General features: G+C 35.8%; 1 protein-coding gene and 1 pseudogene across 2 annotated transcripts in view; one reads left to right on the top strand and one right to left on the bottom strand.

The window, feature by feature from the left end:
- Nucleotides 1-26682, bottom strand: part of SPOCK3 (SPARC (osteonectin), cwcv and kazal like domains proteoglycan 3) — a 299078-nt gene that overhangs the window by 99578 nt on the left and 172818 nt on the right. The window lies entirely within an intron of this gene.
- LOC119034648 (uncharacterized) lies at nt 494-623 on the top strand (annotated as a pseudogene).

Genomic DNA, 26682 nt, shown 5'->3' on the forward strand with positions numbered 1-26682 from the left:
GATATCTAATATCCATCCTCTAGATTTTAACTTTGTTTCTCATCAATCTACCTCTAATAGAATATAAGCTCTTTCACAGCAGAAGAGATTTGTACTTATTTATTCAGTTCTGTGCCCCTGTGACTAGAATACTCCCTAATATATGGAGGATGGCAGAATTCAGTTTATAGTTGTAAGACACAAAACAGTTTATTCTTGTTATTATTATTTATTAATGTATTATTTTCTATACAAACAACTGTAAACCTACATTTTCCCCACCCTGTGTAAGTGCTCAAAAATATTTATTTTTCAAAAACGTGAATAATGGGCAATAATTAGTATCTCTTCTCTGTATACTGCTAGATACACTAAATTTATAACACTAAATTTATGCTTTGTGTTTATTTGCACTGGAAAGTTCATTTCTCTTATAGTAACCACTTGCAAGATATTTTCTGGTACAGAATATGCTACACATGAGAACATTAAATCTCCTTTAAAGAACAGAATGATCGCTTCTCGGCCTTTTGGCTAAGATCAAGTGGAGTATCTGTTCTTATCAGTTTAAAGAACAGAATGAATCGATATCGGGTTCTCCATAGGCCTTATTCAATAATTATCAGGAATTTGATCCACCTTCTTCATTATTACTGGGTCTTCCTGATTTCTGTTGAACTTTTAGATCTTTTATTTTCTTTCTTGGCACTTCTATACATTTCATACACTAAAAGTACATGGATATAGAGGTATAGAGTGAGATAATATGAATTGTGATGTTTCCTAAGTAGTAATATAAGCTCATATTTCATAGTTATCACCAGTACCACTTTTGAAAAAATGCATTTTTAAGGGTACACATATGCCTGAACCACAGAAATAAATAAATCTAAAAATATGTTAGTTTGTTACACTAACTTACAATTTTTAATAAATCCATAATTTATATAGAGAGATACAATAAAGCTGTTCTATGAGTTATTAATAAGTTATACTTTGGTCATAATGGCATTTCTTTTATCAAGAAAATTCCTAAACTGAGTACTTTTCATATTAAGATTCAGTTGTATTGTTCCTACAAAAGAGGTATTCCTCATGTAATTTCAGACTTTTCATTTAAATTCAGACTAATTCTGATAATATCCGAATATGAGCAACAATATGATAATTAAGTCAAATATACACTGACAGTGAATGTGCCTGACAATTTTTACTCAAAATTCAGATATGAACACACCTCACTGCAATGTTAAAATTAAATCACTAAATAATATTAATGGGTGCATTGAATCTTTTCTCCATGCGGAAGTCAGAAGAGATTTTCAAAATAAAAACCTAATTGTCACTCTGTTGTGAAAATAACAAAACAACCAAACAACAAAAAACAAAGAAGCAAGACTTCCAATGCTTTCCTTCTGGTCCTCAGATAAAGAACAAAGTCTTTATGGGGCCTGAAAAGACCCCGCGACCCCTGCCTCGCCCACGCCACAGCCTCCCGCACACAGCGCCACAGCCACGCTTGTTCCATTCGGTTCTTTCATTTGCCTCCTCACAGGTGGGGCTCACGCACTACTTTGCCCTCTGTCTGGCGTGTTTGTATAAATCTCTTTTTATAAATCTCCTACAAATCCTTTAGATCTCAGCTCTGAGTCATTCCCACAGAGAATTCCTCCCTGAGTAAAAGAACAAGAGTTCCATTTCTTTATTTCTGTTTCTCAGTTGCTCTCTCAGCAAATCTCATTTCTCCTTCCAAAGAGAAAAATGTACTATTATCATTATCATCATCATCCATAACGATGTGAGGCTCATTAGGAACCTATTCTCCCTGTGCGCCTCCTCCCATTTCTGCATTTCTTGCAAACATGGCACCAAGGGCCCATTGATCTAAACAATCTTTTCAAGGATCAGTGTATTGTAACAACCTATGGAAATGATCCCCGAAAGTATAGCCTTTCAAGGAGCAGTGTATTGTAGACCAGCTTGGAACATAGAGATGTGTTTCCTTATGGAAGTACAGGCAAATTTGTTCACTGTCTGGAATAATAAAGATAATGAGCAAAATGCAGGAAGGCTTACGACTCATTACAAAAATCTTGGGTGAAGACCTAAGTTCAGAATTTATCTCCTGTAATGTAACCCATAGTGTGGGCAGGTGTCTGACTGGGCCCCCCACACTGCCCCACAGGACTGAGAGCGAGAGGAATGGGCTGATGAGCTGATGCCCCGTGCTGCTTGGTTACCAAGTTCTCTGTCTCTGACACTGGCTGTGGTGTCTTTACCAGAATCCACGGAACTCACATTGAAGGTGAAATCTGAAACTCTTCACAGTTTTTAATAATGCATAAAAATGGAAAGTATAAAAATAATATGAAGGAAAGCTTGGAAGAAAAGGGAATAAGCAGAGGATAATATGGAATATGCAGAAGTTGAGAAACCACATAAATAAAATAAAAATCACACATAATTTCGCCACCCAAAGATAACTTAAGTGTCAGCTGTCTGGAGAATCTTTATTAAAAAATATTCTTATCTATGTGTATTTGTTTTAATAATTTATTACTACATAAGACAGTATTGTGATGAACACTATTTGATGTGCCTGTAGGAGGCCTATCATGATTATTTCTGTAGCATAAATGCCCAGAATTTGAATTTCTGAATGCAAGGCAAAATGTTTACTGCCTTACTTCAGCGCCCTCCCAGAGGCAGTTTAAATGGTAATGAGTACTTGCAAGGAAAATAAAGAGGGAAAGGTGATTGTGTTGCAGTTTTAAACAGGATGCTAAGGGCCAAAATGTTAATATTTTAGAAAATAAAAATTGAGGAAAAGTGGAGTAAGCTATGAAAATTCCAAGTAGAGGAAACTTCAAGGAAAGTTACCCTGGGTTTAATAAGAAAAAGCAGTCACAGGAAGGAGCAGGAGCTTAAGCTATTTGAAGAAAAACAAATAGGAGAGTACAAAGACATATAAGCAAGGAATACCAAGAGCATAAGGAAAGCAGAATTGTAATGAGAGTCCAGGTTTTTGGGTGTCTTAGAAGGGGCAATCCACCATGGATACTGACCACATGTCCTTGCCGGATATATATTTTAAAAATAGACCCTGACTGCTTGTTACCTATTTCTTAAGATGGAATTTTCAGCAAGTCACCCTGAGATATGGGATAATGTTCACCCTGGACAAAGAGCAGGCTTTCCTCCACTTCTTGGACATCAAGGGACCACAAACTCAGTGGTCCTCTCCTGTCTGGTAGCCCACCACATGCACTGGTATCCATGACAGGATCGTGGAACTTAGGGACAGGGAGACTCTAACACACAAATATGAAGCTCTGGCTATTGTTTTTGCTGTGAATAGTAAAGTCCTCCCTTAGTCACCCAGGATTCTCAAGTCTTCTGCCAGCAGCTATGAAAAATGACAGGTTACCTTACCTGTAGGCTGCAAGTAAGGTAAAATCTCAGATCCCACCAAGAGGTCATATCAACCACTGACCCTTTCACTTTACCCTGGGTAACAAAAGTTCATGAGTGAGTTTGAACTTAAGAATTAATGTAAGCAGTTAAAAGGGGTCACGCTCAGAGCTGTGTAGAGAACAGAGTGAAATAAGACAAGGTTATAAGGAAGTTGAGGAAGCAATTTCATTAATGAAGGCCTGGAATGAGGGTGGCCTGAACGAACGTTCTAGCCGTGAGGATGATGAGAGGCGGGTGCATTCTAACACATTGTGAAGGCAGGGCTGAAAGGACTTTTGGACAGGTTAGATAAGGTGTGCAATAAAATGAATTCGATCATACTGAGTTACTAAAAAGGTGGAACTGATCTAACTGTGTTCATACAAGAAGACCAGGATGGAAAAGTTTAGATTAAGGAAGTTTCCTTCCATTCCCACTTTTTAGATATTTATATCATAAGTGGGTATTGAATCTTAAAAAAATAATCTTCTCCATCTCAATGAGAGGATAGTAAGGTTTATCTCTCATACCTCTGGTTTGGTAATGAAAAAGTATGTTTCTATAAAATGAAGTAAACATATGAATATATGCTGGTAATAGTTTGGTTATACACATTTTGAATTTCAGATGCTGGTGGTCAGTCTGGTAAAAAGATGTTTAGCAGGTAATTGCAAGCTCATAACTGGAACCCAGAAGTGAACATAAGTATGAACTTTTAGAATTTAAGCAAAAAAATACACAGCCAATAGTTTCAATTGTGGACACCAATCTCTGAAAGAGAGAATGTGGGGGAAAATACAAAAGGAGATACTGTGGGGAGCACACATATTTAGGAGACAAGAGAAAAGGAGTAGGAAATCAAGAGAATAAAAGATGACATTTAGTTGGTCAACAAACACAGTACAGGGCAAAGAAGGAAATGCTGAGTTCTCTGACAAAAAATAATACATGAACTGAAATCTGAAGGGAGAAGTTATTTACTAGATAAATATGTATTCTTGTTCGTGGCTGGGGGACAGGGAGGTCTAATTTATATATGAACTGAATAAATCAGGATTGATTTCTAAATTACTTTTATCTGACCCCCTCGATCCTGTTTAAAATAGCTCAAAACCAGAGACTTGATCATAATACTCCAAATAATTAGCCATTTTATGCTTATGTTTAATAAAAAGGGACATCCCAACAAATATATTGCCGATAAAAATTGGGTAAATAGAATTTAATTTATTTTTTCTTGTAAAAGCCATTATACTAGAATGGCACCAATTACTGAAATTGCAATAAGCCACAAACACATAAGGTAAAGAACCTCTTAGTTTATTTTACTTTCTCCCAAATTTTATTTGATAACCAGACTAATTGATTAAATGAAGTTTAGAAAATGACATCTTCTGTAGTAATAAAGGAAAGACTGAAAATAAGTTTAATAAAATAAAAGGGAAAAGAGGGGACAATACAATGGCCAATTGTATGTATACTATACAAGAAAGTGATCATATTGGTCTCTAATATCTTTTCTACTATTGTTTAAACAATCTAGGAATGCTTTTCAGGAAAGAAGAATTATTCCTTTTGGTGGCTCACATACCCGTCAGGTCACCTTGATATAATAATCAACTCCAGGTGGCACCTTCTGAGTATGTGCCCAGATCCCACTGCTCCCTTTTCTCTCAAAGCTGCCTGATGACCTCTGCTGGTTTCAGCCACCAGAGCTTCCCTCCCCCCACCCCCAAAACAGAGCCACTGGCTGTCCTATACAAATAGGCATGTTTGGGCCCAGTTAAAATGGACTCAGGATAGACATCGGAAGCTAGGCCACCTAGTTTATGCCTCCATAGAATGCAGAGAACACTTGTCAATCCCCACGGAGAAATTATAAGTCAGAATCTGTGAACAAGAGAAACAGAAAACCAAATGCTGACCCTTTTTGTTGTTGTTGTTGTTGTTGGAATTAGCAAGTGATGTTAAGAAAAACATCATTTACTAACTTTGTGTAAAAAAACATAGAAATATTTAAAGGTGGTTGATTCCATGTACGTTGGATCTTTTCCCCTTTCCACCCACTGCAGCATTACCCTTCCCATAGTCTGAAAGATAAACTACCGCCATTAAGGGGGAAAAACTGTAATACATAACCATCTTTTTAAATATTTCAGTATGTGTGGATGGGCAGCCTCTGAGATGGTTCTCAGTGATCCTTGCCTCCTGGTTTCCAGTGTTGTGTAGTGTCCTTCCTTCAGTGTGGACTAAGCTCAATGACGTGCTCCTAATACATAAACTACAACAAAAGTGAAGAGATGCACTTTCAAGATTAGGTTACGAGAACGTGGCTGCCCTCTGACCTGGGTGCTCTCTTTCTCTTGCCCTCTCTCTGTACCACTCACGTTGTAGGACTAAGCCACCATGGTGGGAGTAGTCGGTCCTATGGTGAGGCTCTCAGGCAGGATGAGAGCTGAGTCCTTTTGTGTAACAATCCAAGAGCTGCAGACGCCTGACAAGAAACACGTGGGTGAGATGGGCAGTGGAGTTTTCAGCCCCAGGCTAGTCTTGAAAGGATGCCAACCCCAACTCCCAGAACAGCTTGTAGGCAACCTCACAAGAGGATCTTAAATCAGAGAATGTTTGTGGTTTCATCCACTCAGTTTTCAAATAATTTGCTACATAGAAATAAAGAACCAATATAATATCATTTGACATTTTAAAGATGTATTACAAACATTTAAATGTTATCTCCTTTAGCTTTCTAAAACCATAACCACACATAAAAATGTAGTTGTTAAATCCATAGTTTGAGTTTATAACATTTTGTGTTTCTCCTTCTTGAAGTAATTTTTTAATGAATTGGCCTGTTAAGGCAAGGCAAATATGACCTCTAGAAATACTGAAAGAACTTTTCCCTCAAAACAACTCCCAACATCCACAGAAAACTATATAATTTTTATGCAACAAATGGATACTAGTCTATTTGAGGCAAACTATAAAAAAGAATGTCAATAAGCAAAGAAAACTCAAAAGCCATGGGACAGAAAAGACTAGACTAAGAATACTCTATGGAATTTGGCTTAATACTCTGAAAGTATCACAGGTGTTGATATTTGCATGATACATTCAAACAGAATTTATAGCAACTTACCAGCTGTACTGTAAATAGTGTCTTATAAAAAGTCTATTAAGCAATAATTGCTATTCAATATTCATAGTTTAATGAAAGTGACTTATTGCAATTTTGAGCCATTTTAGAATCCTCATTATGTAAAATTATGACATGTGGAAGCTGTTTATATCATTTAGTTTGTAGGAAATTATGTGAACATACTGATGGTTTCTTTTTTTCCATATGAAAAAAAGAAAACATTGATTGCATTCCATTTCAATAGTTTGTGTGCTTGTGTTATTTTAACAAAACTTGCAGAAATGCTACTTAATTTTCTTTAAAGTTTGTCACTCAAGGGCATGGAATTAATATGCAAAATAAAGAATCAATTTACAGCCAGTTACAGCCATTGGTCACATAGACATATTTTTGGAAGGAAGTCTCCAAGCATAGAACAAGCTGGAAAGAGACTTGTAAGAATTCAAAGTCAGTGTATATTAGATCTCAATGGTATTATTTAGTGAAAGACTATGTTAAAATTTGATAAAAAGAAGACCATGAAATCATGAAAACATTGGACCCAAATTAACCGCAAAGTATTGGTCCATTTTTGACAGTATGGTGAAGAGAGATTCAGTTAGGGTGGAAAGCACTCATCAAAGTTAAGTATTTACCAACTATTTATTTTTTGCTTTTGTTAAATATTTTGAAACATTTCTTGTGTCTTGTGTTGTCAAATACAAGTGTGGTCACATTATGCATATATATCCTATACTTCGTTATTTTAAATTATTGGTTTAAAATAAAGGTTAAGCCATAAATTTGAAGAATAACACAGAAAGGAGTCTGAGCAATAAATGCCAGTAGTACTCTTTTTCTTACAATTTGAAAATATTTTACTAGTTAAATTTATAGTGTGTGTAGTTGAAATAAAAATAGTATAAAAGGCCTGAAAGATTTATTTTTTACTATGTAATTTAACACTAAATATGTACAGCATTATTAAATACTGGGTACAAATAACTGTGATATCACTGTTGTCGCAAAGACAGTTTAATTCAGTACTATACTAGAAAGTATTCTTCAAAAGGCAGAAGAGTCCTTCTTCTACATTAAACAAAGGATGGGACAAAGGTGTGAATATCAGATGCTGACATGATACTTGATGATTCCCCAAGACTTTATGTTTGTATCAGCTACAAAGACACACATTCTACATGACAACAATGCAACCATCTGGATGAAAAAATTAATTCTGATGTATTATTCCATCTAACCTCAAACTCCACTCAAGTTTTGTTAATTGTCCCAAAAATGTCTTTTTGGCAAATTTTATACTAGGATATCAGGTCTAGTATTAAGTAAGGGTGACCCAGAATTTTATTTTGTTTCATTTAGTCGACATTTTAAAAAATGTCTCCCTCAATCTGGAACAGTTCAGTCTTTCCTGGGCTTTTATTTAATAACCTTCATACCTTGGAACACTATAAGTCAGATACATTATAGAATATTTCTCAATTTGGTTTTACCTGATGTTTCTTGATGATTAGATTCAGCTCATTCATCTTGAGAGGAAATGATGTATTCTCATGCATCGTAGTATGTAGCTTGTGACTTTAATTTGTTCCTTTAACAGTGATGCTAACTTGGTCACTTGATCTTTGTACAAAATTATTTGTGTTGAAAGTGCATTGGGATTATTTAAATATCCCATTCATCATCAAAATTTCATTACGTTTAATTCATTTATATAACTGTGCTCCTGATTTCTAACTCTATTCTATGGGTTATAATTTGGTACTATTATTATGAAGATGCAAAAGTTGTCCTGGACTTGGCCTGTTACTGTTCCTTCAACCTGGAGAATAACTTCTCTTCGTTTCCAGAAAGCTACTCTCTCTTATTTATCTTACCTTTCTACCTTACTTATTCTCCATCTCATTTTCCTTTGATAGTTTGTCCTCTCCCTCATAGAATTTTTAAATGCTGAGTTTGTCACAGGCCTCTTTCCTTGGAACTCAGTTTCACTGGCTCATGGGTGGTCACATTCAGTTCAGTGACTTTGAAGGAATATTTATCTGCTGAGACCTGTCAAATTTTCAGGGTAGAGCCTAGACCTCTACCCTGAACTTCAGATTCATATATCTGAATGCTTACTAGGCATTTTGACCTAGATAACAAATAGGGTTCTTAAACTGGGCATGTTCAAAACTGAATTCTGTCCTTCCTCCCAATATTCTTCCTCTTACAACCTTCTTGTTCTAGGTGAAGATGTCTCAAGATGCTTAAGCCAAAAGTCTCAGCATTGTCTTCTCACACCACACATTCACTAGGTAGAAATCCTATTGCATGTGCTTCAACATGCATCAAAATCATAACCAGTCATTGCTTTTCACTGGTAACACATAATAGAAGCTTTGTTTGGATTATCGCCAAATTTCTTAACAGAACCATGCTTCCACTTGTGCTATTCTCCCTCTCCCCTTCCCAAACCCATCACTCTATCCTGGACACAGTTACCAGAATAACCTCAAAAATGACATAGCCATTTACTCGTCTGTTCAGGACCCTACTGCTTCCCTATTTCATTCAGAGCACAGTGGTTAACAAAGTCTTACATAATCAGACCTTCTCTCTGTTCTCTGAGCTTATCCACTTGGATCCCCTGGGCTCACTCCGCTCCAGCCACACTGGTGGGTGTCCTTGAAGTTTTGGAGCATGCTAGCATGTCCTACTAAGGTGCTGCTGTATGTCCTTTGCTCTAGCTTTTCTTTCTGCCCAAACTATTCTTCAACAGAGAGCCACCTGACCAGCCCCCTCAATATGTCAAATCTTTGCTCAAATATCATCCTCACAGTGAAGCTTCCTTAACTGCCGTCTGCGGTGCCACGGTCTGACCACTTTCTTTCTCCCTGCCGTGCTAGATTCCCCCCTTACCTTGCTGTACACGTTGCATGGTACTTGATTCCCTAGACTTGCTTATCTTAATTGAAGACAGCTTTTCTCTCTATAGTATGATGTAGATTCCCCATGGGGAGGGATGATATCAGCTGTGCTCACAGATGTCCCCTCGACAACCTATAACAGTGCCTGGCACAGAACAGACGGACAGGAACAGTTGTGGAACACACACGTGAAAATGTTCAGTGCAAAACAGCCAACATCACCTTCAAAAAATCCTCCAATATTTTGACTTACAGTGTACGATAATTTTCTCAATCCGTGATTATTAAGATAATATAAATCTACCAAGTGTCTTTAAAACTTACTTCAAAGTATCCCTTAATAGTAGACCTGATATCCTAGTATAAAGAACAAATTCCTTCAGAAATTAGAAGTGCTCTTTTCCCTCCTAATAATATTAACGTATTTGTACTTTTGAAACGACAATTTATCATTATTTATCCTTTCCCACTACTGCACATGTTTTCTGAAGTCTCAGAGTGATCATGTTGCACAAAACTCTACAGTACAAATACTGCATAATTTAGTGAATGTTCATCCTTATTCATTTATAATACTACCGTCGGGGGAAATGTGCTGTTGTAGGCAAAGTTCTGCATGTTGCTTGGCCTCCTTTAACTTATTTTCCTTAGTAAACATTCTCGGAAATGAGATTATTGCATCAAAGTGTACAATGTATTACTATTCCAATTACAGAATTGCTGGCAAAAAAATAGCTTTTCCTGCTAAATCTCACTGGCACTACATTTAATTTTTGGAATTTTTGGGCCTAGTTTTGTTGTTTAAATGTTATTTTATAAGATCCTGGTTTTACTTTTTTTAAAAAATGGTTTTTTGAAGTACAATATAAATACCTTCAAATTCACTCACTTAACTGTATAATTCAATGATTTTTAGAAAATTTGCAAAATCAGAAAACCATCACTATAATATAATTTCAGAACATTTGTATCGACTGTATTAAATATTGATGTGCAAAACCCTTTGCTAATATTTGTGGTTTGGAACAAAAAAATGTATGTCTACAAGCTTCCCGGAGTGGAAAAAATATGAATTGGTTTTTTTAAAATATTGCACTGTCCTAAATCCTTATGTTTCTTTTATTCAAATAATCTCATTTACTTCCATGGCCTGCCTGCTATACTATTCCTATTCCAATAGGGACTCAAAAGGCTTACCTCCATATTATAATCAGACCTTTATGAAATTTATGGCATTTCAGTAGCTCATAAACATATTTTCCAATATTTCTGAAAACATGCAGATATAAATTAGCAATTAACAGTGTTTTTTGCAAATATACAATTTATAAGTTTGTTCATTTCCTTCGTGTTCTTATTCTAAACAAACTTGCAAGTCTCCTAAAGACCCTGCTTCTTCAGCCTCTTTGAGGTTTTCCATTGTTTCATCTGACTCGTAACATGAGCAAAACAGATGTCTCCCTCACTCCTCATTCTTTGTTACTTCCCCCTAAAAACAGCCGTATTTGCATCTTACATCATCAGGCTTTTCCATCGTTCCTTTTTATAGTCACATCCATAGACCCTGCGATCCTAAACATTTCTCAGTGGCTTTGCTACTAGTACATTGTCACACACCCCAACAGAATTCTTGGTGATTTTAATAGCCATGTAGATATTTTCAATACCATTGATAACAATGGTATTTTCTTCTACCCAATCCCAGACACTCATCTCAATGGTTCCGCACCAGCCTGTATTATTACCAATAACACTTTATGGGCTCCATGATCTCTAGCCCAAGCTCGCTCCCTTTTGTATCCCAACCAGCAATTTTTTGATCTCCCTCACCCTGCTTACTCCGTCCCTCCTCTATTTTACCAGTTTAGAGTCTGCAAAATACTACTAAAATCACTCCTCTCCCTCTCACTTCATCATACACAATTTGCAAAACCCCAGCTCTATCCTTGCCCCATGTTGACATGCATGTTTGAAGAAAGTGCAAAATCTTGGTATTTAGCCTCACTTTAAACTCATGGACTAGTAAATGTAAATGGGCCCTCAAATCACACTATTCTCTTACAGCATATATCCTTTGCTCCTTCTTAAAGAACAAAACTGTGCACAAAAATACATGGCCCTACCTGAACTCCTGGTTTCTTCACCCCCAATATTTCTTTCCCTAAGTCTTCCCACCCACTAAACTGCAAACATAATTCTAGTCACTTCAGCTAAAGCCCTGGAGATATCATTGACTCTGCACTATTTCTCAAAATATGAAGCAAAAGCAAGCTGGGTCTTTCTCTAAATATGTTACAGATTGACCCACTTATCATAACCTCCTCTAGAAGTAGCTTCCTAATAAGTCTCGAGGCCTCAACTCTTGTCCTTGACCCCACAATGGTTTTGTTGCAAAAAGGCAACAACTGTGATCCATTCCCCTATTCCCTTAATCATATAATGCAATAAATAGATAGGAGGCATAGAATGTTCTAGAGACTGATCAGGGAAGAGGCAAGAGGTTCAAGTGGGACATGGAGAAATTTTACCATTGAAATGTGGTGATTATGTCCAAGTTGAGGAGAAGATATTTAAGCCAAGGCTTATTTAATTTGCCTATTTTCTTTCTCCTTCTACTAGAAGGTATAGTCTGTGAAGACTGGGGTTTGTCTCTTTGTTCACTGCTGTATCCCTAGAACCAAGGAATGCATTCGTTCACTCTGCAAACGTCTGTGAAGGACACTCACGTCAGCACATGAAAGGTGTGGCTAGGAGAAGGAAGTCCTCCCTCCTTTTTTGAACTTAAAGTCACAAAATAAATTGGAGGGAAGGAAAAGAGTGACAAGCTTAAATAATATAACTTAAATCTTTGATATCTTGTACTCTATCACAACCAGTTACAAAGATATTAATTTTCATAAAATATGACAAGCATCCAACAGATGCTTTCTGCATAGCATTAATTACTTTCTAATGATTTTAGAATGTGTGAAATGCACTCATTGCAAACACAGTTTGCTCATTTGACACTGTTTACCTGATTCCTGTTAAGTGAGAAAAAAAGTAATAAATAAGGAGTGATCAAGGAAGATGTGCATAAGTTATAAAACAGAGCCTGTGACTTTTCCCAACTAATTAATGCATATGAAAGAATCAAGAAAAATAGGTTAAATGGGGAAGCAATTAAATAACCAAAGAATGTAGGAGAATAAGAAAAAAACATAATTAGATAAGGATGCAAAACACTACCTTTACTTAAAATATAACTATAGTTTTTACATCTTATCGAGGTCTAGAGATATTTATAATTATTAGTAACACTGTTATAATATGACTATTTTATAAGTATAGCATATGTATTATATGATAAAAATAAAATAGACATGATAGATAAACACAAACTTTGAATACAGCAGTAGGTACAAAATGTTTAAAATTTTCCTTACTTTCCTTTAATGGTTATTTTCAAATTAAAGCACAATAAAAAACACACTAGAATAATAATTGAAACATTTTAGTCTAATCAGATTGAATTATTTTGGAACTCTTTCATAAAGCTACTCCTAGGGAACAAATGCAAGAACTCATATGAAACTATCTGATTATGAAAGTATATCCTCATTGTAAAAATATCAAAGAAATACAGTTTGATTTGAGAAGCAAAATTCTTTATAATGTAAGGATTACTCTTTTAACAATTTCATTTATATCAATTAATTTTTTTACATTACTATCAAAGCAAGGCTTTGTGCTGGTTGATATGGAAAATGCAAAACCACAAAAGACGAAGTGAATTACAGGCCTTCCAGATGGCAGATACCGCTCATATAATAGTGAAAAGCCACAGTGAGGGATATAAATTTCTATGAGATACAGAAGAAGGAGAAATAACTTCAGGTGGGAAACATAAAAAAAAATCACTGAATATAAAACACTTGGAATTTACGCAGAAGGATGCATACATATGTCTGCTCTCTCAGAATATTCATTACCCTAGAGGATAAAATAATCAATCTTAAGAGCTTTGGCAGATTTGGATAGGGGAGGACAGCTACTCATACAATGCCATGAAAATAAAAGCTCTCCTCTAGCAGGTCAACCTCCTTACTGAGTGTGGCAGTTGCATTCAGAATTATAAAGACAAAAGAGGTCCCATCCAGTTAGTCAGGACAGCTAAATCAATGCTTGGATCAGAGAGTGGTAAACTGTGCTTGCAATCAGAATAGGATAAACACTGATCACTGGCAAGTTGTGTGTGAATATTTATAAGCAAGGAACTACATGAGAAAAACAATCACGGTGGGCAGGCAAATGACTGATCAGGTTTTAAGAAATCCAGTCTGGTCAATCTGATAGTGATAAGAACAGAATAATTGGAATAAGACTTCATATAATATTGTAGAACAACTCAAGGACTGAGCAGTGAATTCCCTGCCTGTAAGGAAATTGGACCCATCAAAAGTTGTAGAATTGGAGGAGAAACAACCATTCTTGTTCCAAAGAATGATTAATAAGGCAGTTTGTAAATTTAGAACTTTATGTTTGTTTAAATGATGACTGGAACATTCAGAATATATTTAATAGACTGACAAAAAATGAAAAGATAGGCAAATGATATAATTGGGCAATAAGAAAGAAACTAGAAATAGTAAACAAGAGAAAGAAGTTCACCGCAGAAATGGAAAACATGAACTGATAACATTCGCACCCATGAAATTCACAAAAATTCCAAAGCATAAGCATTTAAAATGCAAAATAACACTGTAAATACATTAATTGCACCTATGAACTAAAAAAGGAACACAAAATATTTAAACACAGATGCACAGATAATTGTTACCATAGAAATATACACACATATTAAACATAAATATATAACTTAAATAAAGATGTGCTGAATTGGGCATTCTCATAATCCAGTGATTTAAGTACTGAAGAAACTTTTTGGGTAATAACTTGGCAAACATAAAAAAAAATACCTGTACTCCATTTAATCCATTTAGCCAGTCTCTTGACACTTTATGTATGTAAGAGCCTTATAGTAGTGGGCAGAGAAACTGAGATGCCATTCTCTTATGAGGAAGAAAATTGAAACAGATTCAAAGCTTTCTGATGGAATCAAACTGATGTTTCGAATTTGTCCTCAAGGCCTGGACCAGTTTTTCTTTTTGGGTGCTGCTGGTTATTCCTTAATCCTTATAAAAGAAAATCTACCCAGAAGGTTCCAAAAGAGAGTTTCTGAGGGTTTCTATACTTTCAACTTAACAACAATACATCGATGAAGAAAAATACACCAATCATTTAATGAGTATAAAATAATTGTTTAGAAAATAACCCTAGAGGAAGATTGAGAGTGTTCAAAATCAACTTCCTCACTTTGTCAGCTGCTCTGACCCTAAGTGTTTTCCTCAGTGAAATGGGAGTCACAACGGTGCCTAATTCTTGTAGTTTCCCTGGGCATTAAGGGAGTTTAGACACGTATATAACATAGCACATCACGATGATTAAGCCCATTACTAGAACACAATTTGCTAGCGAGCAAGATAGGTCTTTCATTATAAACTGCCTCACTTCCAGTTTTTATCTCAATCCCATGGTTGCTGTTTAGCTCTACTATTGAAGAACTGTTTGCTGCCCCATATGTGTTCAGTATATACTTATGAATTAACACTGTTGAAAGTTCCAATGAACATGGGAACTCTCCTGGTTGTATGAATAGATGGAACTCAGTCTCTTATATAAACAGAAACACAAACTACAACAAAACTTCTATTATGTTGCACTCTTTCAAAACACTATATGCTAAAACACCTATTAATTTTGCAGCGTAAATTCGAAGATGTTAAGCTACATAAGCATGCCTCAGTACATTAGGATAAGCAGTAGATTATTTTAAGTTTTTTAGCTTGTTTAAGAATATCATTCATTCTTCAGCTGTTTGATGTTGGTCTAAATTCTGTAATAAAATGTTATTTAAAATGCATACAGCTATTTCTGTTGTGTAGGAAGAGTTGCATGTGTACATTGCTAATATTACCAATAGGGGGAGTAATCTTGTGACTTTTTCCAGCACCCAGGAAATTGTGTCAGGATAACTTGGAATCTTGCAATTAGGGTGAACTCAAGACATGCCACTGTCTTTGCTTAAGTGTTAAACTAGCACATTTTTCAGGTCAATATTTGTGTCATAATTACCCCTAACATTAGAGAATCTTCTACAGGTAACACAAAGGTCACTTCTAACTAGAAACATTTCAGGGAGAATAGATGTAGGAGAGAGGATGTAAGAAGAAAGGTGTAATACAAGAAACCACTTTTTTAAATTTGTATCTAAATGATAGGACGTCATCTTAGACTGCATTATAATGCTCCATGTCCAGCGCTTTATTTAAGAAAACAGTTTTGGAACTTCCATAGAATCTGTGAGCTCTCAGAAACAAAAGAAGAGCACTAGGGGACTTCCGCCAAGATGGAGAAGTAGGTGGAGGATCCACCTCACCTCTGTGCACAACCAAATCTAAGAACAACTATTTTTAACAGCAGTCACAACCAAGCCACACGGAAAATCGACAATACGGAGTCCAAAGGACAACTAGATACTTGGCTGGACCGGTAGGAGGAGCGAGGCCAGCAGCGGAGCAGGTTAGCAAGAAAAAATTCCCGGGGCGGTGCGCGGTGCGCCCTGATCGCCAGCGAGCTGGCTGTCGGAGCGCACAGGGAAGAGGCGCGGTGGGTCAGTCGGGCGCGTGCATTTACCTGCAGAGAAACCAGTGAGAAGGGAAACCTGCGCGGTGCAGCAGGCTCGCACAATTAGGATCGGATAAGCAAGCCCGAGGCGTGTGAGTGACTGGATGCGCTGGGCTAGCGGAGAGGAACGCCATGGCTCCCTCTCTGACCCCGCCCCCACACACAGCGTCAAAAACCAGCGACCTGGGTCGCCCCGTCCTGGTAAACAACTAAGGCTTCGCTCCGCTCACTTAACAGCACGAATAGACCAAAAATGGCTCTAGGACAACTCAGAGCCCCAGAACCGACAGACCTAAGTGATGAAGAAATAGCCAGTCTTTCAGATGCACAGTTCAAAACACTGGTTATAAGGATCCTTACAGAACTGGTTGATTTCAGTCACAAATTAGAGAAACATATGGAAGCTAAATTAATTGAAATGAATGCTGATACAAAAGATACCAATAGTAATGGAAAGAAAATTGGGACTCAAATCAAGGTAGAGGACCAGACGGAAGAAAAAAATGATCAAACAGAAAGGAATGAAGAAATAAGAATTCAGAAAAATGAGGAGAAGCTTAGGAACCTCCAGGACATCTTTAAACGTTCCAACATCCGAATTATAGGGGTACCAGAAGGGGGAAAAGGCACAACCACCAGTTGAAAAATTATTTGAACAAATAATAAAGGAGAATTTCCCCAAGATGGCAAAGGAAATAGACTTCTGAGAAATCCAGGAAGCTCAGAGAGTCCCAAAGAAGTTGGACTCAAGAAGGAACACACCAAGGCACATCATCATTACATTAGCCAAGATTAAAATGAAGGAGAGAATCCTAAAAGCAGCAAGAGCTAAGGGGACAGTCACCTACAAAGGAGTTCCCATCAGACTGTCAGCTGATTTCTCAAAAGAGACCTTACAGGCAAGAAGGGGCTGGAAAGAGGTATTCCAAGTCATGAAAACCAAAGATCTACAACCAAGATTGCTCTACCCAGCAAAACTTTCATTTAGAATGGAAGGACAGATAAAGTGCTTCTCAGATAAGACCAAATTCAAGGAGTTCATCATCACCAAGCCCTTACTATATGAAATGTTAAAGGGACTTACCTAAGAAAAAGAAGATAAAAAAGATGAACAGTGAAAGGACAGCAAACTCACAGTTATTAAGAACCACACCTAAAACAAAAGCAAACTAAGAGGATAGCTAGATCAGGAGCAGAACCATAGAAATGAAGATGGCATGGAGGGTTAGCAACAGGGGAGTGGGAGGAGGGGAAGGGGGGAGAAGGTACAGAAAATAAGTAGCATAGACAGTAGATAGAAAATAGATAGGGGGGAGGGTAAGAATAGTAGGGGAAATACAGAATCTAAAGAATTTGAGACACATGTTCATGAACTAAAGGGGGAAATGGTGGGGGAGGGGTATGCAGGGTGGAGGGGAAGGGAGGGGGGAATAGAGCAAATGTAATGGCATAATCAATAAAAAAAATAAATTAAATAAAAAAAAAGAAGAGCACTAGGTAGCTGTTGGAAATGACTTACTCTATCTCCAGTCAAAGGATGAATCAATGTCAAAATCCAACTATGGGAAACATGTTGAATCACAAGACAAAACTCCATAGTCACCAATGACTATGGTTCTCATTAAACCATGAGAATCCTAAGATGTAAACATCTCATCGTGGCTAGTTTCAAAATTGGCTATATGTTAGTCTATTTAGGTTCGTACTGAATAAATATCAGTCCTTTAGTCATTCAGGCATTCATGCCTACTTTGCGTCAAGCACAATTTGCCTCTTTCCCCCATAGTCAAAATACCTCCAGTTCATGTAGCTGCCTCTTGTACTAGTGACTTGCATTATCAAATATTAATTATTGATTTTCCCAAACCTTAGCTCTACTTCTTCTGTGAAAACAGACCTCTCAACCCTCTCCCTGGTTGTAACTTTTTGTCCTATAAATTTTCTACCATTACTAACAAGAGTTAAGCAGAATGACCTCATTGTTATTGTCAACAGGTGGATAAAAATACACAATTTAGACAGCTAAATAGAAATGTGAGTAAATGAAGACACACACATGCACACACACAGTTTTTTACTTATTTTAATTTATTTTGAAGTATGTTACCATTATCATAATGGCACAAATGTTTCTTCTGAATTCATTAGAAGAAGCTAACCTTTTCTATCAGTTAGAATTTTATCCTTGAGTTATCATTGTTGGCAGGAGATATATTAAACAGATTTAGAGTTAGCTCCACAACACTAAGATAATTTTTAATGCCATCAAGCAGCCAAAGATTCCCAGTATTAAAATTCATTAACTAAAACTCCAGGAGGTACTACTGAATAGCCTATATCCATGTAAAACTGACACTTCATTATTTGATCAAATGTTTTTAAATGTGCTATTAAATATTCCGCACAGAAAATGTTGTTGATTTCCTTTTTTATACAAAGCCTTTGGTTAATATTCTCCACTTTTCAATGGGAGGAAATGGATACAAATTCACTGAGGGCACAATATGAAACTTGTTTTCTATCCCAACATCAGAATTTTTTTCTTCTGACTTTCAAAAACTAAATGAGAGACAGAGTATTATTATATTAGGTATTAGATATCATGATTCCTTGGATAAAACACCTTGATTAGTAAAATGAGTTACAATATAAATTAATGGTCATTTCATGAGAATCTCAGGATGGAAATTTTTATCCATATTTTCTGATCCTCTGTTTCCACAACATGTCTACTCACTTTTCATATAAATAAACACACTAGCTCATTATCTTATATGGCATATATTTGATTGTACACTCTTTGAGAGCAATGCTACCACCTTGGGTTTTGCTTATATGTACTAGGTGGTCAATAAAATTTTAATGGATAAATGCATTAAAAGATAAACACAGGCCTCCCTTCTTAAACACACTATTTCTTACATAATTTATATTTATCCTAAGAACTGACCTAAGCATAAACATTTCTTTTCTTCCAATTGTGTTCATAATCAGTATTCAATATTTTGAAAGGAAAGAAAAAAACTAACTAAAATAAGAATAGAAATTTAAACCACAGTAGATCAACCAATAACACTGTTGGATTTAAAAGTATTTATACTTCAGTCTCAACTGTGTAGTTATTGCTGTACATCGGGTTCTCTCTGAGCATTTAGAAGATGGCAACTCAGAATGTGCACAAAGTCATAAATATTCAAAATAGGTAGGGGACACAGGATGCCATCATTTATTTTTATTTCATGCTATCCCATAGTATTCAATATGTAGAATTTTAATCCCAAAATATCCTCTACATGTGTATATAAATATATATGTAACAATATATAAGAAAATTTCTTACATAGAAATATATACGTGCATAAACTCAATAGTGAACATTGTAATTTATATTCTAAAATCATTTTATTCAAAAATTTTAAAAACATATACATCTATATACATAAATCTACTGGCATATGTAATATTTCCAACATGTTCCAGTCCCTCCTATACACCTGATTTAACATGGTTGGATTCCTTTTAACTTGGAGACTGTCCTTCAGGATTTTTTGTAGTAGAAAGTATATGGGCAATGAACTTTTCATTCTTGTGGTTTTTTTGGAAATGTCTTTTTTTCACCTTCAATTTAGAAGATTCCTTTTGTAGAGTATTTCTGGTTTCACATATTTTTTGAGCATTTCAAAAATGTGATTTGTCTTCACGCCTCCATTATTTCTGAGGTTAATCATTATTTCTATCTCTTTAGTGAAATGTGTAATTGTTCTCTTGCTGAATATTCACTGGACTTCTTAGAATTATTAGTTGCACATTTTACCAATTTTGGAAAATATTTGCCAGTAGTAATTCAAATATTTTTTTTACTATTAACTGTTTCTCAGGTACTTGCTTTGAAATGACAGATCTATTTTATTCATTGAGATTTTTTTTTATGAGCAAGACAAGCCCTGACCAATGTGGCTCCATTCATTGGCTGGGTGTCATCCTGCAAAGTGAAAAGTTGCTGGTTCAATTACAGGTCAGGACACATGCCTGGGTTGCAGGTTCATTCCCCAGTTGGGGTGTGTTTGAGAGGCAACCAATCAACATTTCTCTGTTACACAGATGTTTCTCTCCCTCTTTCTCCCTCTCTCCCCTTCTCTCTAAAAATAATCTTTAAAAATAATCAAATTTCTGTTAGTCATTTTATATAAAATTATTTTGTAAAAAAATAAGCTAGTTCTGTTTGTAACTCAATCATGTAAGTTCCTTCCCTTGTGGTAACAACTTTAACTTCATTGTGCAGCAGCATGTTTTTATGCATAGTTCCAATTTCATCATGCAGATTATGAAAAGGCATCTATAAGGTTGAGGCAAATAAAATTAACATATTTTGCTACTTTAAGGAGGATACTCTTAAGTGAGACTGTTCTTTTATGCTGAAATTTCATGGCAGTGAAAATAAACCGACTACTACCATAGTCTGTTGCTACTGCCTCAATTTATGCTAAAGTACCACAGTTTTAGTCAGCAGGCAATGAACTTATTACAATAATATTATTCCTATAAAACAGTTTGACTTCACTGACCCCGTGGAAATGTATTAGAGGTCCCCAGGGTTTTAGGGATCACACTGTAAGAAGACTGTAGAAGTGTTAACTTAGACTTAACTCCAAAACCTGACTCACCTAGAGTGTCAACTGAGCCCACACAGATTCAAAGAGAGATCACTGGTTCTGCCTTGTAAGACACCTACCAGCTCGATGTAACCTCCAGAATCTCCATTTAAATCAGAGCTCCCATATGCCACACTTTACCCCAAACTAGCTAATCTTGTATATTTGGCAAGATGAAAGACTATCCCTATGCAGATTAGGAAGTCCTTCCTCTGCAGATTCCTATGCAGATTCCTTCTAGTGCCCAGTCTTTGGACATCTGTCTCCCTGGCAACCCCAAATTTGATCTCTGCCTCCCCAAATTAGCCAGTCCAATCCACTGCACATTCTATCTGCATAATTGTCTGATGCCCTGCTGATATGATCCCCCTTCTCTTCGGGATCTTAGCAATCATATCCCTGTACAAACTTTCAATATCTGACAACAGTTGCCTCATGTATCTTCATCACCTTATGTGATTCTGGTTTGAAGACTTCACTGACCTTTTTTTATCTTTGTGTGGGCATTTTCCTTTACTGGACAGTTATCAGTTACGCAGATTTTCATTAGTTTTTTTCATTTAATATTCAGGTTTTTTAACTTTATAGAAATTTGATACTTTTTAATGGAATGTATATATTTCTTTTGAGCACTGACTACAATATCAATAGGCCATTATACGCTCTTAAATTTACTGCACGCTCATAAAAGTCTACATAGAACTATAGATACCAGAAACAAGATTCCAGAAAATAAAGTAACATAGGACTTGAGAACTTGTAATGTATCATAAAATGACGTAGTCCGAAATGCATAAAATATATTGAAATTATCTGGAACAGTCTAGTTATAGGCACACAACTTCTATAACTAAGTAAGACAAGTTAGACTAAATCAGAGGCACAGGCATTTTCTGGTATCTAATCTCCACTTAGATACCAGTAACATCTGTCTGCATAGGGATAGATGAAAGACTATCCCCATGCAGATTAGAAAATCCTTCCTCTGCAGATTACTATGCAGATTCCTTCTAGTGCCCAGTCTTTGAACATCTGTCTCCTTGGCAGCCCCAAATTTGGGTAAAAATCTCCAAAGATTTTTATCCAAAGATGTGAGACAGAGAAGAATGGTAAAACATTCTTAAGTTTTCTGATACATAAATATTTGTGTACAAAGCATCCTTAGAATTTTCACGAATATGTCAAGAATTTTACTAGCATGGATTATTTTGCTCCTGTGTCTCTATGCTTCCATGATATTTTGGGAGTGTTAGGTTCATTCACAAAAAAAAAAAAGAGTGTGTTTTTAAAGTATTTGATTATGTTGGAAGACAGATGTGAGAAAAACAATGTCAAAGACAGGGATTTCGGGATTACCTAACATTTTGTACTTTCATTCCTGTGTTTGAATTGTTCCTATTACTTTCTATTAGTAAAAAAGATGGAATCATGTTTTTTCTTTTCATAAGAGTACTTTTTGTTATCAGATAATCATAAAATATAAAGTTTTCAAAAAAAGTATTTTTATTATTGGTTTTATGTGAATACCTGTCATTTGCCTAAAAAATATTAGATTTAAATCTAATATATATATATATATAATATAAAACATGCAGTGTTTGAGAATATAACTCCTATAATTAAGCTAATATTCAATAAATAAAATAAAAGCAATATATTTTATGCACTTATTTTCCTGAAACATGCTAAACATCAGTAGCTTCTGTTTACAACCAAACACAAATGTTAAAGCAATATTTGTTTTAACAGTGTAGACAGAAATAATCTGTGTGAAATTACTTGTGGCACACCACTACCATTAAAGAAATGTGCCAAAATATTAAGGTCCAATATCTTTTAAATAAATGAATACACCCAAGACACAAGGCACAGTTAACTGACTTTGCAAGAAAGCATATGATTACCTGCTGGCTCTTGAGATGGTGAAAGAGAATTAGGACAAACAGATACACAATAATTGCTTTAATCCAAATTATTTTATAACGTCATCATGAACGCAGTACTGCGTAATAGTCCATTTCAAACTAGTACTATAAATTCAGCCAGTGTGTTGCATTAATTCCTGTGCAAACAAATGATAATACAACAAAATGGAAATTCTTCCAAACCATCAGATTGATAGCACGAATTACTCAGCAAAAGAGAAAGCCTTCAGCAGCTTCAGAAGTGCTTGCTACATAAGAATGATTAAGTGTTCCTGTACAAAACCACAAATCACAATAATGATCAGATGAGAATTTGCAATAAGAAACTTAAATGCACCAGCTGGCCTTCATCACACAGCGATGCTCTGATGTAAAATGATGCCATTCTGAGCAGCAGGGCTGGCAGCTTCACAACACTCTAGCCCAAGTTAGCTCCATGTTTTGACAAGCGCATCATAAAGAAAAAACTGACGAATCAAAAGAACATCAAACATTTAACACTTTCAGAGGGAAAAACAAAAGCATAAATGATGATGTTCCATAGTGACAGCTCTAAAACTTCTAGAAAGTATTTTTAAAATGCTCGGTAATCCTGTGTCAAAAAATCTATAAACTTCTTAATACACATTACATTTTGCCTGTTATGACTCGACATTGCCTGGAAGGTGTTTACTGTGAAGAAGCACACATTTTTGTGTTTTTTCATTGTTGATCAACAATGGAACCAATTACACTACAGTTTACCCATATATTAAACTATTCAAAATGCTTCAAAGTATATAACATATAAAATAATTTTAGCCTATAAAGTTACTAAATGTGAGACATTAATAATTGAATCAAAGGACACTTGAAATCAGTCACACTAAAAAATAATTCAGCAGCTTGGGTAAACTCTGCTTGTAAAAATATATTCTTATTTTAAACTATAAACAACAGCTTAGGCATCTTCAAATATACATGAGCTTATTTCCATGATATAATATCTATAATTATTAAGTTGTCTCCAAAACATACACAACATTGCTATAGTATAAACACTTGTTAATGAGGATAACACCTTTTAGTTAAATTGGAGGTATGGATGACTTCATTACAGGTGGTTGTTACTAAAACAAATTGAGTCTTCTCAATTAATTTTAAAATGTTAACAAATAACTTCAAATACTTGTCCATTATTCTTGGGTTAAAATTCATGCAAATCAGTTTGCCCTAAATAAGTTTTCACAAGATAGTGAGAACACTTCATGCTCTCCACAAAAGTGGTTTGATCACCAGTTGATTTAATTCCCACTAAAAAGTATGATTCAAGAATAAACAACAATAACTGCAAGAGCAATGCAAGTTATTTTTAAGTTTTGAGGGTAACCCGAGCAAATTTTACCAAGGAAAATTTTAACACAAGCCTTTGGAATATACATATCTAATTATAAAATTAATGTAGCTACAACTAAGAAATATATCTGATAAAAACACTGCTTATTTATACATACAAATTTAACAGTTCTTTAAAATATGAAACTACTGCCTCAGAAGTATTCACGGGTTAAATAGTAAACTGAAATCTAATGTCAACAGCAGAGTCCACTAGTTTAACTTCCTCAGGAAATAAATCTGAAAAGTCATTTTGAAGAATCCCATCAAAGCCTTAACAATCCTTTAATGTAATTTTAAGATAAGTAAGATTGTTGTAAACAAATAAGAGTATGGTTTTTACATGGACCATACAAAGTCCATTAAACATAGTAGTCAAATATTCAGTGTCTACTATTCAGTTATGAAGGTATTTTTAGCATATTAAGATTATAGAATTAAAGTTTGCTACCGATGGTAGGGTGGTATTTCTAGCTTTTATAAATTATTAACTTTAAAGCAAAAAATACTTCAGATAATTTGTAAATCATAAAATTTAGTTACAATCAAATTATCCATTATTGATTTGGATATTACCCATATAAATTTAATTAAAACATATTTACAAACTAATACTAATATCCATGAATAATGTTTGAATAGCTGATAGTAGATTGTGTACCATTTCTCTTTTTCTATACAATGAAATTCCTCACAATAGTTCCATTCTTATTGCTCTGTTAGCAAGCTTTCTTGAACCCTCACCACAGCAAAACCATTCTCTTCAAATTCTAAAATGATCGTCATATTACTAAAACCTAAATGGTAAATTAGGTAAATGGTAAATTTACTAAATGGTAAATTTCATTTAGTCCTTGCTTTGACCTTTCAGAAGCAATTGATACAATTCAGTGACCCTATTCACTGACACAGTTACTCACTTAATTACATCACATCACATTCCCTGGTCTTCATTCTGCTCCAAAGGCCGCTTCTTCTCAATCCTTTGTTTATTTTTCAACTTTTCCCCTTCCTATTAATGTTGGATTTCTCCACCACTCTATGCCTGAAACTTTTCCATACACACTCTACCATTATTATTATCTAATTACATACCTATAGGCATAATTTGGAATACAAACCTCTTCCCTAAATGCCAAACTTATGCAGGGTCTTTCCAGAAAAAGCCCAGACATTGTTAATAGAACAAGAATGGCTTGGGAAACATTGATGTAACCTGGCAGCCAAGGAGAGTCGACTGGAATGCACATGCGTGAACCATGACAGCTTCACTGTTCTAGTCAGTGGGGGTGGTACATGACACTGAGTGAGCATGTGGACTGTGTGGCCCTTGCATTCAATATGACTGAATGAGTAGAGCAATGAATCTGTATCAGACTTTATGTTAAGCTTGAACATTCCTCCATGGAAATTGCTTGGGTGATTCAGAAGGCTGCAGCTAAGGCAACTGGTGACTGGCAGCTTCATCAAGACAATGCACCCACCTGATCATGTATCGTGTCTAGTGCAGAGTTTTTTGGTGAAACATTAAATTGCCCAGGTGACTCAGCCCTGCTACAGCCCAGATTTGGTATCCTGCAACTTCTGTTTTTTCTCAACACTAAAATCACCTTTGAGAGGCAAAATATTTTAGGCCATCAATGAGATTCAGGAAAATACACTGGGGCAGCTAATGGTGACTGGGAGAACTGTGTGAGGTCCCAAGGTGCCTACCCTGAAAAGGACCAAGGCATCAATGTTTCTCATATCTTCTTCAATAAATGCTTCTAGCTTTCAGAGTACATGCCTGGGTGCTTCCTGGACAGACTTTGTAGGTTCATTTGCAGAGACATCTCAATCTAAATGTCCCAAAGCAAGGTCTGTTCAACCACCATATACATTCCCCCTCCCCCCAAAAAAGTTTGCCAGCCAACAAACAAAAACCCAGTTTCCACCACTTTCTATCTCACCTAATGGAAATTTCATCCTTCCAGTTGCTCAGTCCGTATTTACAGAAGCACCACTGACTCTTCTCTTTCTCTCATATTGCATGCCCAATCTGTTAGCAAACACTATTGGCTCTAAAACAGAAATATTGCCAGAACTTAATACATTTTGATTGTCTGCACTGGTATGATCTCAGCCTAAACCATCATCATCTCCCACCTGCATCACTGAAGTTGGTCTCCATGCTGCTACCCTTGACCATTGCACCCTAATGTCGGCATAGCTCAAGTGCTTAAGCAAAGTAAAGGTGAAGGAGGTGAAGGGATTAAGCAAAAACAAGGCACTACAAAAAACGTCACAGACACAGACAACAGTATGCACAGTATGGTAATGCCCAGAGGGAAGGCAGGGTGAGGAGAGGTAGGAGAGACTGAAAGGAGGAGAAGTGGCCATGAGAGGACACTTAATTTGGGGTTGTGAACACACAATGTGACACACAGGTGATGTATCATAGAACTGTACACCCAAAACCTATATAATTTTATTAACCAATGTCACCCCAATAAATTCAATGCAAAGTAAAATAAAATAAAGTCGAATTATGT

Source organism: Artibeus jamaicensis, unplaced genomic scaffold (assembly GCF_021234435.1).
Source record: "Artibeus jamaicensis isolate MK-2021 breed Jamaican fruit bat unplaced genomic scaffold, CSHL_Jam_final scaffold_537, whole genome shotgun sequence".
Lineage (NCBI taxonomy): Eukaryota > Metazoa > Chordata > Mammalia > Chiroptera > Phyllostomidae > Artibeus > Artibeus jamaicensis.